The 14,802-nt window shown below is 38.5% G+C and overlaps 1 protein-coding gene across 5 annotated transcripts in view; it reads right to left on the reverse strand.

Moving 5' to 3' along the window:
* EDA (ectodysplasin A) overlaps positions 1 to 14,802 on the reverse strand; it is a 421,716-nt gene that overhangs the window by 260,681 nt on the left and 146,233 nt on the right. Inside the window, exon 1 of one of the 5 annotated variants that reach the window (XM_087860410.1) lies at positions 10,317 to 10,448. The exons of the other annotated variants lie outside the window; for them this stretch is intronic. The gene's annotated coding sequence lies outside the window, so the exon portion shown is untranslated. Of the gene's footprint in view, positions 1 to 10,316; positions 10,449 to 14,802 lie in introns of those variants that run through there. 5 annotated transcript variants of the gene reach the window in all.

Here is a 14,802-nt window from a genome sequence, read left to right on the forward strand (position 1 = left end):
GGAGACAGAACTGAGAATATGAGAAGACCAAGGTATCTTGCTCTTATTCACAGGATGGAGTACCAGAAAGGAGAAAGAGCAGCACAGGAAGAAAATCCTGGAGATCTTAAAGGTTCCCACTTGAGTATCCAGCAGATATCACTGCCAGTGCCTGAATGTGAGAAAACTACCCAAGACCAGGGGGGGAAAACCTCCAAAAGGATTAGAGAGAACAGCACCCAGTGATCACACAGGGCCCAGGAATAATACTTGCTTGTGCCAACTAGAATAGAAAAAGTCATAATTCATAAGGCACCGAATAGAACAACCAATATGGCATTGCCTAAAGAGCAGTGAATAATTAGTACTAGACTGAACTCAGTCTGTACCCATCTAACTAATCTTAAAAGCAGTACTTGAAAGGATCAGTTCCTAGAAATTTAACTGTAGCACAGAACAGAACTAAAGAATATATAATGGAATACAAAAATATCTAATACCCAGAAAACTATATCCAAAATATATAAAGAATTCCTACAACTCAACACATCAAAAGCAAACAGTTCAATTAAAAATCAGCAAAAGACTTGAATAGATATTTCTCCAAAGACATACAGTCACTAGACACATGAAGATGCTCAACATTACTAATCATTGGGGAAATGCAAATCAAAATACAGTGAGGTACAACTTCACACACATTAGGATGGCTATTATTAAAAAATAACAACACAGCTATATGGTCAACTAATCTTCAACAAAGCAGGAAAGAATATCCAATGTAAAAAAGACAGTCTTTTCAACAAATGATGCTGCGAAAACTGGACACAACATGTAAAAGAAGGAAACTGGACCACTTTCTTACACCATACAAAAAAATAAATTTAAAATGGATGAAAGACCTCAATGTGAGACAGGAAACCATCAAAATTCTAGAGAAGAACACAGGCAGAAACCACTTTGACCTTAGTTGTAACAACTTCTTACTAGACACGTCTCTGGAAGCAAGGGAAACAAAAGCAAAAGTGAACTATTGGGACTTCGTCAAGATAAAAATCTTTTGCACAGCAAAGGAAACAATCAACAAAACTAAAAAACTAAGAGGCTACCTATGGAATGGGAGAAGATATTTGCAAATGACATACCTAATAAAGGGTTAGTATCCAAAATCTACAAAGAACTTATCAAACTCAACACCCCAAAAAAAAATAATCCATTAAGAAATGGGCAGAAGACATGAATAGACACTTTTCCAAAGAAGACATCCAGATGGCTAACAGACACATGAAAAGATGCTCAACATCACCCATCATCAGGGAAATACAAATGAAAACCATAATGAGATACCACCTCACACCTATAAGAATGGCTAAAATTAAGAACACAAGAAACAACAGGTGTTGTTGGCAAGGATGTGGAGAAAGGGGAACCTTCCTACACGACTGGTGGAAATGTAAACTGGTGCAGCCACTCTAGAGAACAGTATGGCGGTTCCTCAAAAAGTTAAAAAGTAGAACCCTAGGATCCAGCAATTGTACTACCAGGTATTTACCCAAAGGATAAAAAAATACAGATACAAAGGAGTACATGCACCCCAGTGTTTATAGCAGCATTATCGACAATAGCCAATCTATGGAAAGAGCCTCAATGTCCATTGATGATGAATGGATAAAGATGTGATTACACACACACACACACACACACATATATATATATATATATATATAAACTCAGCTATCAAAAAAAAATGAAAACTTGCCATTTGCAACGACGTGGATGGAACTAGAGTGCATTATGCTAAGTGAAGTAAGTCAGTCAGAGAAAGACAAATCCCATATACTCTCACTCATATGTGGAATTTAAGACAGAAAACAGATGAACATATGGAAAGGGGGAAAGGAAAAAAAGGAAAGAAGGAAACAAACCATAAAAGACTCTTAATGATAGAGAACACACTAAGGGTCGATGGAGGGATGTGTGTGGGGGATAGGCCAGATGGGTGATGGGTATTAAAGAGGGAATCTGCTGTGATGAGCACTGGGTGTTGTATGTACGTGATCAATCACTGAATTCTACTCCAGAAACCAATATTGCTCTGTATTTTAACTAAAATTTAAATTAAAAAAAACCCCAGAAAATAACAAGTTTTGGTTAAGATACAGAGAAATTGGAACCACTGTGCATGGATGGTGGGAATATAACAGTCACCATGGAAAAGTCTGGCAGTTCCTCAAAAAGTTAATACAAAATTACCATATGATTCAGCAATTCACTCCTAGATATGTAACCAAAAGAAGTGAAAGCAGGGACTCAAATAGACACTTGGACATGAATGTCCATAGCTGTATTATTATTCACATATGCCAAATGGTGGAAAACAACCTAAATGTCCATTAATAAATGAGTGGACAAATAAAATGTGACATTTTTTAAAAGATTTATTTATTTGAGAGAGAAAGCATGAGTGATTTGGGGGAGGGGCAGAAGGAGAGGGAGAGAATCTCAAGCAGACTCCCCACTGAGTACAGAGCCCCATGTGGGGCTTGATCCCAGGATCCTGAGATCATGACCTGAGTCAAAATCAAGAGTCTGCCACTTAACTGACTGAGCCACCCAGGCACCCCAAAATGTGGTATTTTGCACAATGGAATACTATTCAGTCTTAGAAAGAAATGAAATTCTGATACATGCTACAAGATGGATGAACCTTGAAAACATAATGCTAAGTGAAAGGAACCAGTCACAAAAGACAATGTATTGTATGATTCCATTGATATGAAATGTCCAAATTTATAGATATAGAAAATACATTAGTCATTGCCTGGGACTGGGGGAAGGAGGAAATGGGGAGTAACTGTTTAATGGCTACCGTGTTTATTTGAGGACTGATGAAAATGTTTGGAATTAGATAGTAGTGATGTTTGCACAACATTGTGAATGTGTTAAAAGCCACTGACTGTACATTTTAATGTGGCTACAATGGTGAGTTTTATGTTTACGAAGTTTACCTCAATAAAAATATTAACAAATTGAAGCTAACATTGTATAAAATAAACCATACACCATGACCAAGTAGGCCTTATTCCATGTGTGCAAGACTGGTTCAACATTTTAAAACCGAAAATAATCAAGTATTTGAAAATTAGGTAACATACTTCTAGGTAATCAATGGGTCAAGGAAAAAAATCAAAAGGGAAAATAGAAAAAGACTTTGATATGAACAATGATGAATGTACAATATATCAGAATAAAAAATTCAGGGGAAATTTATAGCACTTAAATGCTTATATTAGAAAAGAAAAAGAAAAGGGGGTTGCCTGGGTGGCTCAGCTGGTTAAGTGGCCAACTCTTGATTTTGGCTCAAGTCATGATCTCAGGGTCCTGGGATTGAGTCCTGCATTAGGCTCCTTGCTCAGTGGGGAGTCTACTTGAAGATACTCTCTCTCTCCCTGCCAGGGTGGTATCAGTGGAGGCCTCATGGGGAGACTGAAATTCCACCTCTGCCTAGCAGTAACAAGGCATCCTCTTTCTGACTAGAGTGTCAAGAAATGTTGAATAGGGAACCCAGATATCCACACCCACCTGGTATGAACCAGGCAGTGCCCACCACCTTCTCTCACAGGTGTAATGTCAAAGGAGGCCTGCTAAAACTGATATAAATAAGATCCAGAACTTATAGCAAAATCCTCAAAATGTCCAGGGTTCAATTAAGAATAATTTATCAGAGCACCAGATATAGTATGGAAGTGCTGAATCATTAAATCGTACACCTGAAACTAATATTACACTGTATTTTAACTAACCAGAGTTTAAATAAAAACTTAAAATAAAAAGAAATCACTCATCATACTAAGATTGAGGAAGACCTCAACCTAGAAGAGAAAGCAAAATCAACAGAAACCAAGACTGAGATGACAAGAGATTAGAATTAGCTGAGTAGGATTTTTAATCAGTTATCATAATATGCTTCTTCAAGGAGCAATTATGAACACAATAGAAACTAACGGAAAAAAATAGGAAGTCTCAGCAAAGGAAGAGAAGTTATAAAGAAGAACCAAATGGAAATTTTAGAATTGAAAAATACAACAACCAAATTAAAAACTCAATGGATGGGCTCAAGAGCAGAAGGAATTGAACAGAGGAAAGAATCAGAAAACTTGAAAATAGAACAATAAAATAGGCCTAAGATTAAGCAAACTATAGTACATCCACACCAGAGAATATTACTCAACAATACAAGGAAAAACTATTGATACAGGCAACAAATTGGATGTCTCTCAAAAGTATCATGCTCACTGAGCAAAAGTCAATCTCAAAAGGTTACACTAAACACTATATTAAAAACTAATGATGTACTGTATGGTGGTTAACTTAATAAAAAAATGTTACATTCTGTATTTTTATATAATACTAAAGAAATGACAAAGTTTTACAGATGGAAAACAGATTAGTGGTTGCCAGAAGTTAGGGATAAGTGAAGGATGGGAGGGGGTGAGTTTTATTCCAAAGGTGTAGGAGGCAAGTGGGAAACCTTTGTGGTGATGGAATAGTTCTGTCTCTTGGTTGGTTATACAAATCTTCACATGTAATAAAATGACATATACAGAGTATCAATGTCAGTTTTCCGGTTTGATGTAGCACTCTAGTTATGTAAACTATAAATTGGAGGAAATTGGATAAAGTCTACGAGAGACTTCTCTGTACAATTTTTGTAACTTCCTGTGAATTTTTAAAAATAAAAGGTTATTTTAAAATACTCTAATATTTTATATTCAAATTTATATTAAATTTTGTCAATTAAAATGTTATATTATGTTTTATATTAAATTATATTAATAAATATTTTAACATAAAATGTTTAAAAAGAAAAATAAAATCAAGACATTGGAAATAACTGGAAGCACAATTTAACAAATATGAACGATGGTTATGAATGATGGGTAAGATTATGCAGGCTAGAGAGACATCCTAGAGTTGGAAAACAAAAGCATTACACTTCTTGTATCCAAAGTACATAGTACCGAATCACTGACTACCAAAAAGAAATGAAATTGAGGGTTACTCTAATTCAAGTATAGGTTACACACCACTAGAGAATGGTTATTTTCAAACTTGGGAACATTATCTTTTGGATAACAGGGTAGATGGAGAATGATGATGGTATGTAGTAGGCTATCAATATATATTTGCTGAATGAATGAATGAATGGGTAAGCCAGTTTCTTTCTTATCTATGTCATTGTTGTTATATTCTCTCAGCCTTTAAAAACTTTTTTGGGGGTAGGGATGGTCAGGGGAGATCAGAATTTTGGCTCTTTGGTGATAAATTATTCTTTTTTTTTTCCTTAGGGTGGAGTGTTAATAGAATTTTGTTTCCTCTAGAAGTAAAATAGTTTAAAAACCATTGTTGCAAAGCACTGATTTCTAATTGTTAGGCAGTGCTAGGCATATGACCATTTGATTTGGGGATCTTATCCAATCATTTTAAGTTAAAGTGACTTTGAATTTTGGTTGGATAATTTCACACTAACCATTAATAAGATTGTTAATACCCTGCGATACCACCTTAGATGACAAGATGTCAGAGTGATCAAGATGCCATAAAGAGAATGTTGCTTCTTAGATAAATACAATGATCTCAGCTCCAGCCATTCATAATGAAGTCACTTTATAAAAATATGGGAGATAATAAGATTACCTAATAAAGGTTTCATCTGGGTAGCATTAATAAAGAAAGATAAGTGGGTAAATGTAGAAAGTATTTTATGAAAATACAAAAAAAAAGAGGAAAACTAACAGTTTTCTTTGGTGTCTTTCTCTTGTTAGGTAATACCTTAATAGGGAATTTCCACTAAGACAAAGGGGCTCAAGAGCAAGGAATGGATGGGGGTCGTAGGGGTGGAAGAAAACAAAAATAAGGAAAGATAAGAAGAGATCTGCAAGTAAGGTTCGGTACTAGATCAAGGTAGTGGCAAAGAGGAAGGACAAAGAGGAACACAAACTTTCTTTTGGTCTAATCTCATTATCCTCTTCTCAGCTCAAAAAATGTCCCTTATGCCCACCTCTCCCTTTCTGGCTAGCTCATTGCTTGTCCCTATTTTTTTTTAAAGATTTTTTATTCATTTATTTGACAGAGAAAGACAGCCAGCGAGAGAGGGAACACAGCAGGAGAGTGAGAGAGGAAGAAGCAGGCTCCCAGCGGAGGAGCCCGATGTGGGACTCGATCCCAGAACGCCGGGATCACGCCCTGAGCCGAAGGCAGACGCTTTAACGACTGCGCTACCCAGGCGCCCCCATTGCTTGTCCCTATTATATCTACTGATACCTAATCAAGATTTATTATAGCAGAGCCTCCCCATAGACTCTAGCAGGTCAATGTTAGTCTGGTTTTCTAAAGGAAAGTTCAATGCAGTTGACAGATGAAATGCAATCAAAGTCTAGAGACTCAAATCTCATTGGTTTAAATCTTATGCCTGATAATCACCCATCATCATATCCTTTTTAGTCAGAGGGCACTAAAGCTAACAGATGCATCAGACAGAGAACTCCAAACCATGATGCTCTGGGGAAATGCGCATAATGTGCCTCAAATATCAAGGGCTGGCTTCAGTGCTCACAAGCACTATAACCAGTGAAGCCTCTCTAGTGCTAGGTCCAAATATAACACATCAAGCCGCTAATTGTTTTCATTTAGTGAGGCTTTTTAAATGTCTAATAATTTACTTTCATTATACTGCCAAAGTCGAGGTCACATAAGGGAGCAGCTGCAGCATTCTGTAGGCATAATTCATAGCTTTCCATTCAATTTAGATACTTTGGTTGCATTGTCATATTTTCAAACTGATAAATCTGATTATCTTTAGAGAGCATACCACTTGCTCCTTTCAGAAAACATTTTTCATTCACCAATAAACATCTCATCAGAGATGTTTGATTGCCCACCATATGTATGTTCCTGTAATAGATACTTAGACACAAAAACAAAAAAATGGAAAGCAAATTTCTCTCCTTCTGAAAGGTCAGTCTAAAATGGATATAATGACATGATCACTTGCGAAGCAGGACAACCACTAAAGTCCAAGGGCTTCTAGGAAATCTCCTTCACTCTCATGAAGGCTGGGATGCCCTGCCTATTTCCAGAAAATACTTTCATGGCTTAAATGCATTTATGTAAGTGCATTAGGAATTGTGTTCTACCAGTCATCTTTGTAAATCTTATCTGTGGTCATGGGTTCCAAAGACCATCAAACCAGAAACTCTCTACCAAAGCCCAATTTCAAGCCATAAGATACTAGTATCACAACTATATTTTCCATAGGCCACAGCAAATCAAAAATCATTCCCATTTTCTGGGCATAAGGTGATATGCAGGTATTTCTAGCTAACAATAAAAGAAGCTTCTTTGTCCCAAAGTACCTATGCAAAGAAATAAACACTTTCCCTTCCTAACACCATGAAGAATACAATCTCACCTATCAACATATGAAAGGCCAAGAGTTTTATTGACCTCGCTGAGTTCAAGGATAACAACTTTTATTAATTTCATCCTTCAGTAGAATATAAAGGGAAATGACCTTTCCTCTTCCTTCTCTATTATTTCTATCAAGTTCAGTTTGCCTAATGAATGTACTGATTAGTTACTGACTGTTCATCATCTTTAAAATTAATTTGATGGGTGCCTGTGAGGCTCAGGGGGTTAAGGGTCTGCCTTCGGCTCAGGTCATGATCCCAGAGTCCTGGGATCAGTCCCCACGTTGGGCTCTCTGCTTGGTGGGGAGCCTGCTTCTCTCTTTCCCTCTGCCTGCTGCTCTGCCTGCTTGTGCTCTCTCTCTGTCAAATAAATAAACAAAATTTTTTAAAAAATAATAAAATTAATTTGAAAAGTAGATTTGGAAAAAACATCATTTGTGTTTGGAGGTAGACTGGGCACTCAAAGTCCAGGCTGTCCACAGTCCACACATCTGAATTATGCACACACTGTACTAAGTGTCACAAAATGCTTTATTCAGCCAGCTGGAGACACAGATTTCACACTGAGGAGTGCAGTGCTTCCTATAGGAACAATGCCCCTGTGGGTAGTCAATAAATCTTTATTAAAAGCTTCCTCACAGAGGGAAAAACGGAGAGACAAGTGAACCAGGGGAGTGCTGGTTGGAAGCTTCTGTAGCTGTTTCAGGAGGGAAGACTTATTGGAAACCAAAGGGAATGTCTGTAACCTGTGTAGCAGAGGGCACTGGGGACTGAGAGAAGTGGCCACAAATCATTCTGGAATAAAGGGAATTGGGTAGTCATTTCAAGCCTTTGGCAATTAGATTGCTATGCACCAAAAATACACAACCTCCTGTGTGTAAAGCATTGCTACATTTCCCTGTTGCCACCAATAGCATCTGCTTTTGAAAAGTAATTCTCAGGGCTTATACAGTAAATATATATATATATATATATATATATATATATATATACTGGCACCTCATTTCTAGGTAACTTATCCAGTACCTTCAACTATCCAGAATTAGAGAATAAACTACATGACAACCTACAATATACATTCTAATGGCCAAGCATTAAGATGTATGTTTGCTCATAAAATACAGCAAAACATAACGTTAGGGTTAGGTTCTCGTAAGAGGATTGCCTATGTCTTCAATGTATATCACTCTTAAAATTGTATCTAAAAATACCAGGGGCACAACTGATTAGGAATGGGGAGCTGCCAAATACATCAAGCAGTAACAGCTGACAGCAGTGGAAGAGATTAAAGAACTATAAAAAGCAGATATGAAATTTAAAAAGCATTGCAGTCTGGGGACATTTAGTGTAGGTGCAAACAGTTCTATACATATAAAGTGTCCCCAGTGGAACAGTTAAGGAGCAAAGCAAAAACTTGAGGTCATAATGTTGACAAAACTCTAACCTTGTCCTGATTTTGTCATCTAGTATTACATGAATGGCTCCAAGAAGAAGGCCTTCTTGAAGTGGTGTCAGTCAATTGGGGGGTGTGGGAGGAGAACAAGGCACTTACTAGTCATATGGCTTCAGATGCATCAGTTAATCATTAAGTCTCAGATTTTTTTAAATCTGTAAAATGTGGATACTTACTACTTCCCTTACAGGTTTGTCATAATGACAAAATAAGACACTGTAGATAAAAGCATTTAGTAAAGCATAAAGTGTTAAAAAAATGGTAGCTTTCCATTATCTTTGTTCCGCTTACTCCAAAATATTACTATAAGAATCCATAGTGGTTATCTTACCTTTTTCAAAACTTTCTGTGCTTTCTCATTTAACATTTCACTCCTCCTCTTATATTTGCCAGGGATTATGATGCCATCACTCTAGGTAGAACTGAACCCTATAGGCATCCTTGATTCCTCCCTTTCCACTCATATCTAAACAGTGACCCTGGAGATTTTTTTAACCCCTCCTATAGGTTTCCTTTGCCTTCCATTCCTTCTGATACATTCCCGTCCAGACCCTCAGAGCTCATTTCTAACTGGTTTTCTTATATCTAGTTTCCCCCAACTCATTTGAGCTTTCCTATATCTGCTGTAAAGACAGCTTTGTGTATGTAATACCCTGGATCAAAAGCTTTCACTGTCTTCCCAGTGCCTTCAGGATAAAATCCAAACTCACCAAACTGGCATTCATAAAAACCCATGGGAGGAATTTCTCACAGGTCTCAAGAAAATCTGTGCTTGCTTCTTCTGAGAAATTGGTTCATTTTTACCTCGTGGACCCCTGCAAATCTTATAGCTAATATTTTTCTCTTTGATCTGTCTGCTAAGACACTCAAAGCCAAACTTAGGACACAGCTATAAAATCCTCAGTACTGTGTACTTGGTTTAAACCTTATCATGGCCTCATTTCATTTTCTTACGTTTATTTTTCCTTCACACTCATTTCTCTGTCAGTTTGTTCATCATATTATTGTATTAGTTTCTCAATAAATCAACTCAAATCCTGTTAGAAGGAGGTTGAGTATAAAATGATATTGTGAGACTACAAAAAAAAATACATGACCATATGAATGGAGGAGGAAAAGAAAAGACTAGGTAACAAGAGAGGGAGAAAGAATGAAGATGAAAATGATCTTAACTGATACAAAGATAAATATTAGTTCAACTGTAAGGAAAGTAGAGAGAACTCTTTGAGGAACATTTACTATGAGCATTTGTAATAGTCTAACAGGGAAATAAATGAAGCATTTATAATAACAAATCTGTTCTTGACAACATCTCTGAAAATAGGAAGTTCTACTGCTAACCTTTTGTCTTAAAATATATTACCAAACAAAAATTTAATGAAGTCAAAGCTAAGCAGAATATGATGATGACTTACATTTGTACTGCTTTGTTGCTTACAAAGCCCTTTCACATACAGTATCTCAATGGAACCATTCCGGACTATTCTGCTGTAGAAGCCATTCACATTGGCAAGAAGCTGTTGCAAGCAGCATTCTCCATATCTGGGTCTTTAAAGATGTGGTATTTGCTGTAATAGAAAGTCGTATGGTATGTTGTTTGTTCCCTCTCTCTAAAATCCTCCTCTACTGGCATTTCATCTTGTTTAAATCACCAAACTCTACCATGCCAATGTTAGTCTGATCTCTTTACCCATTCTTATATTGAGCCTCTTTTCAGACACTGGATCCAACCCTCCCTTCCTTCCCCTCACCTTCCAGCCCCCAAAGAACAGCTTTCCACTTCTTTGCATGCCTGGACCACTCCCTTTCAAACCTCTACCCTTCCAAGAAGGCATTTGTTTTTGAAGCATTTCAGCTATGAAGACCACCCACTATGGGGCTCGCTTATTGTTCTCATTCTATATTGCACTGCATCAACTTGTATCTTTAGATTGTAAGCTCCTCAGAGAAAGGATTTTCTTCTTTGTTTAGTGCAATCAACCTATTGTAAAGTACTGTGTATACTTACAGACTATCACTAATGCGGTTCTTCCTGGGTTTCACTGGAATTATCTACTTAGTCATGTGATTCACTTGGGCATCATTTTTCTTCCCCTGAATTATTTGGGCCCCTCTTCCAGATTTTTTTAAAAGTAAAAAATTAGTACTTTCTGCTTTCAAGAGTGCCGTCAGCTACACATTTGAACGTACATGCTTCATCCTGCTTTATTCTATTTCTTACAGATAGCAATATCAAATTAAATACCTTCCAAGAATCTGCTACAAAGGTAAAACACAAAGCCATTTCCTTCTGGCTAATCTACAGATAATCTTATTCACTCCTGCTGTACAGAAAAATGACACTGGTCCACTTGGAATTGAATATATTCCAGCTATCATTAGTTACAATGCTACATCACGGGAACAATGCTGGCTAAAAAAAAAAAAAAAAAAAAAAAAGTCATTGATTTCCCAAAAACAGAGGGGAAAGAAACTTTAAGATACACAGAGTTATTGAATAATAAATTCCATTTTTCAATTAATGCAAGTATTTAATGACTTTTTAAAGTAAACTTTTAGGGGTGCCTGGGTGGCACAGCGGTTAAGCGTCTGCCTTCAGCTCAGGGCGTGATCCCGGCATTATGGGATCGAGCCCCACATCAGGCTCCTCCGCTATGAGCCTGCTTCTTCCTCTCCCACTCCCCCTGCATGTTTCCCTCTCTCGCTGGCTGTCTCTATCTCTGTCAAATAAATAAATAAAATCTTTAAAAAAAAATAAAGTAAACTTTTAAAAATAAAAACGCATTAGAGGATAAACAGATCAGATAGTACATAAATTGTGTGGAACCAGGAGTCAGACATAATCCCAAATCCCCTTCAGCAATTGGTTTCCTAAGTATCAACATGGAGAGAAAAAGATGGTTTTTTTTTTTCTTTTGGACAAAATTGTCTCAAACTTCTGCTCAAAAAATATTTGCTGAATATAAATGCTGTTCCTAGGTCTAAACAACAGTAAAAAAACAAAAAACAAAAAACAAAAAACAAAAACCCTGCAAGCCCAAATGTGCACAATGGAGGAGGGAGAAGCAAGCACACCAGAATAATCCATAAACTGTGATTGTCAAACTATCTCTTTCTAAAAACACAGAGGTAACACTTTGACACTGAATCTTCTTTCTCTAGGAAAATCTAGTCCATGTCATTGGAGCACTTCATACAAGGTCCCTACTTCATCCAGCTCATGGGCTATAGTCTTACTCTCCACCCCACTGGAGTTTTTGTCTTATGCTCAATTATCTGGATGAATCATAATGCCCAGTCCTTACTTTTTGTTATACAGATGGAGATGGACACCTTCTAAACACTGTACCTGAAATTTGCAAGTAGTCTTAAAGAAAAGTTCCAAAGAAGAGCACATGGTAACAGAACTGGAGGGACACAAACATGAATTATTTTAGCATCTAAAGTACATTTCAGTATAAACCCTACTTCAGAGTGATACACAACAAAGATGCAAACAAATTGCTTGAGAAGGATGACTCCATAGCCAAGAGACACTATTAAGTTCCTATCTGTAGCCACATAAAGAGTTTATTCCATAGAGAGACTGCACCCACATAGAGATCTTTCCACACAGATCCATCAAATCCTGGCAGTGCAAACATATCAGGACAGGTGTAGATTCTATCACCAATGCCCCTTAGTGAGCATTTCAGAGGTGTGTGGCTAATAGAAAATAAAATATGATGTGACAGGTGAAGTCAAAATGATTAAAATTTGGATTATTAAAATGACATCTTGACACCTTATCTACAATGGCTTTATTATGAAATTTCAGCTTTCCGTTCATAATACTTTGCAATGCCCCTCCAGGCAGAATTAAATGCGCAAGATTTTCTTCCTTATGGACATGTTTCTGTTAAGCAGCTAACAGTATCAGCTGGGATGAAGTTGGAATATCTTTTCAGTTACAAGGAAAGAAGTATGGACTAGAAGAAGTCAAATGTATACCAGATGATAACCTTTTACCACCTAAAAGAGATATATTGGATTAACATGATTTAATCTTGAATACTCAAAATCATACAATCAATACTATTCAAAAAAGAGAGATTTCATACTCAACCTTGGAATTAAGTTGGCTAAATAAATGTTAACTGCGAGCTATCACACTTGACCAACCAAGTTTGGTCAGCACCCTCTTTAATTACTAAATTATTTCCAACACACCCTTTAATTACTAAGGAGACTTAGCTCAACTAGTTTCTTCTGAGTTCAGCAGGATCTACCAGGACTTTCTCCTGGGCTACATTCAGAAAAATTAGAAAATCAAAAGGACCTGGAGACTAACACTGAGAAAGAAAAAGGGGACTTATGTTAAATGCAGGTCAGAGTTCCCCACTAATTGTTGTTCCCTCAAGTAACCCTCACATTTCTTTGGTTTGAGTGGAATTTTTAAGAATAATTGGTGTCTTCTGCAGATAAAAGACTGGTATCCAAGATCTATAAAGAACTTCTCAAACTCAATACACAAGAAACAAATACTCAAATCAAAAAATGGGCAGAAGATATGAACAGATATGAACTCTTCCAATGAAGACATACAAATGGCTAACAGACACATGAAAAAATGTTCAAAATCATTAGCCATCAGGGAAATTCAAATCAAAACCACCTTGAGATACCACCTTATGCCAGTTAGAATGGCAAAAATTGACAAGGCAAGAAACAACAAATGTTGGAGAGGATGTGGAGAAAGGGGATCCCTCGTACACTGTTGGTGGGAATGGAAGTTGGTACAGCCAATCTGGAAAACAGTGTGGAGGTCCCTTAAAAATTGAGCTACCCTGGAGGAGGAGTTAAGATGGCAGAGGAGTAGGAGACACCGTTTTCAGCCGGTCCTCCGAGTCGAGCTGGATAGGTACCAGACCAGCCTAAACAACCACGGAACCAGCCTGAGACGCAGGAAGACGCATCTGGATCTCTACAAATGAACATCTCCAGTGCTGAGTATTGAGGTACGAAGCGGGGAGCCATGAAACTGTGCACAGATATCGGAAGATAAACGGAAGGGGGAGGGAGCCGCCATGTCCGGGTGCTGGGAAGCGGTAGCCACTTGCAGGGGAGAGCAGGCAGGTCTCGCGGACGGCACCCACAAAACAGCAGACTGAGACCGTGAGCTGGGTGCGCGTGCCACCAGGCATCTCGCGGAACACCGGAATCCCGGTGCGCTCACTGGATCCAGACTGAGACCGGGAGATCCGGGAGCGCGCGCGGGGCGGCTGGCGGCTGGCGGCATTAGAAACACAAAGGACAGAGATGCGCTGGCCCTGGAAGTGAGGGCTGGGACGCCGGGTGTGGGGCGCACATCCCGGGACGCTGCAGGGTTGAGCAGCACCAACAGAAACAGAGTTAAAGTGGCCAGAACATTAGTAGAGAACGGGCCACAATCCTTCTGTTCCGTGACAGAGGCTGAAATTTGGCCGCTGCTGCTCTGACTCTCAGAAGAGGCACAGCGAACTGCCAGGGAAAGCCGCCAGAGAACAAAAGCCTGGAAATACCAGCTCAGGGAGTGCCCATCCCCATCCCCCCTCGCAGGGGACGCCGAGACTCTACCCAAACAGGGCTGCCTGAGTATCGGCGCGGCAGGCCCCTCCCCCAGAAGGCAGGCTGAAAAATCAAGAAGCCCACAACCCGGGCGCCTGGGTGGCGCAGTCATTGAGCGCCTGCCTTCGGCTTAGGGCGTGATCCCGGCATTCCAGAAAGGAGTCCCTCATCGGGCTTCTCCGCTGGGAGCCTGCTTCTTCCTCTCCCACTCCCCTGCTTCTGTTCCCTCTCTCGCTGGTTGGCTGCCACATAAATAAATAAATAAAATCTTTAAAGAAGAGCCCACATCCCTAAGATCCCTATAAAACAAGGGGC

Source organism: Ursus americanus, chromosome X, assembly GCF_024610735.1.
Source record: "Ursus americanus isolate L20-20 chromosome X, mUrsAme1.1.p, whole genome shotgun sequence".
In the NCBI taxonomy this organism is placed as follows: Eukaryota; Metazoa; Chordata; class Mammalia; order Carnivora; family Ursidae; genus Ursus; species Ursus americanus.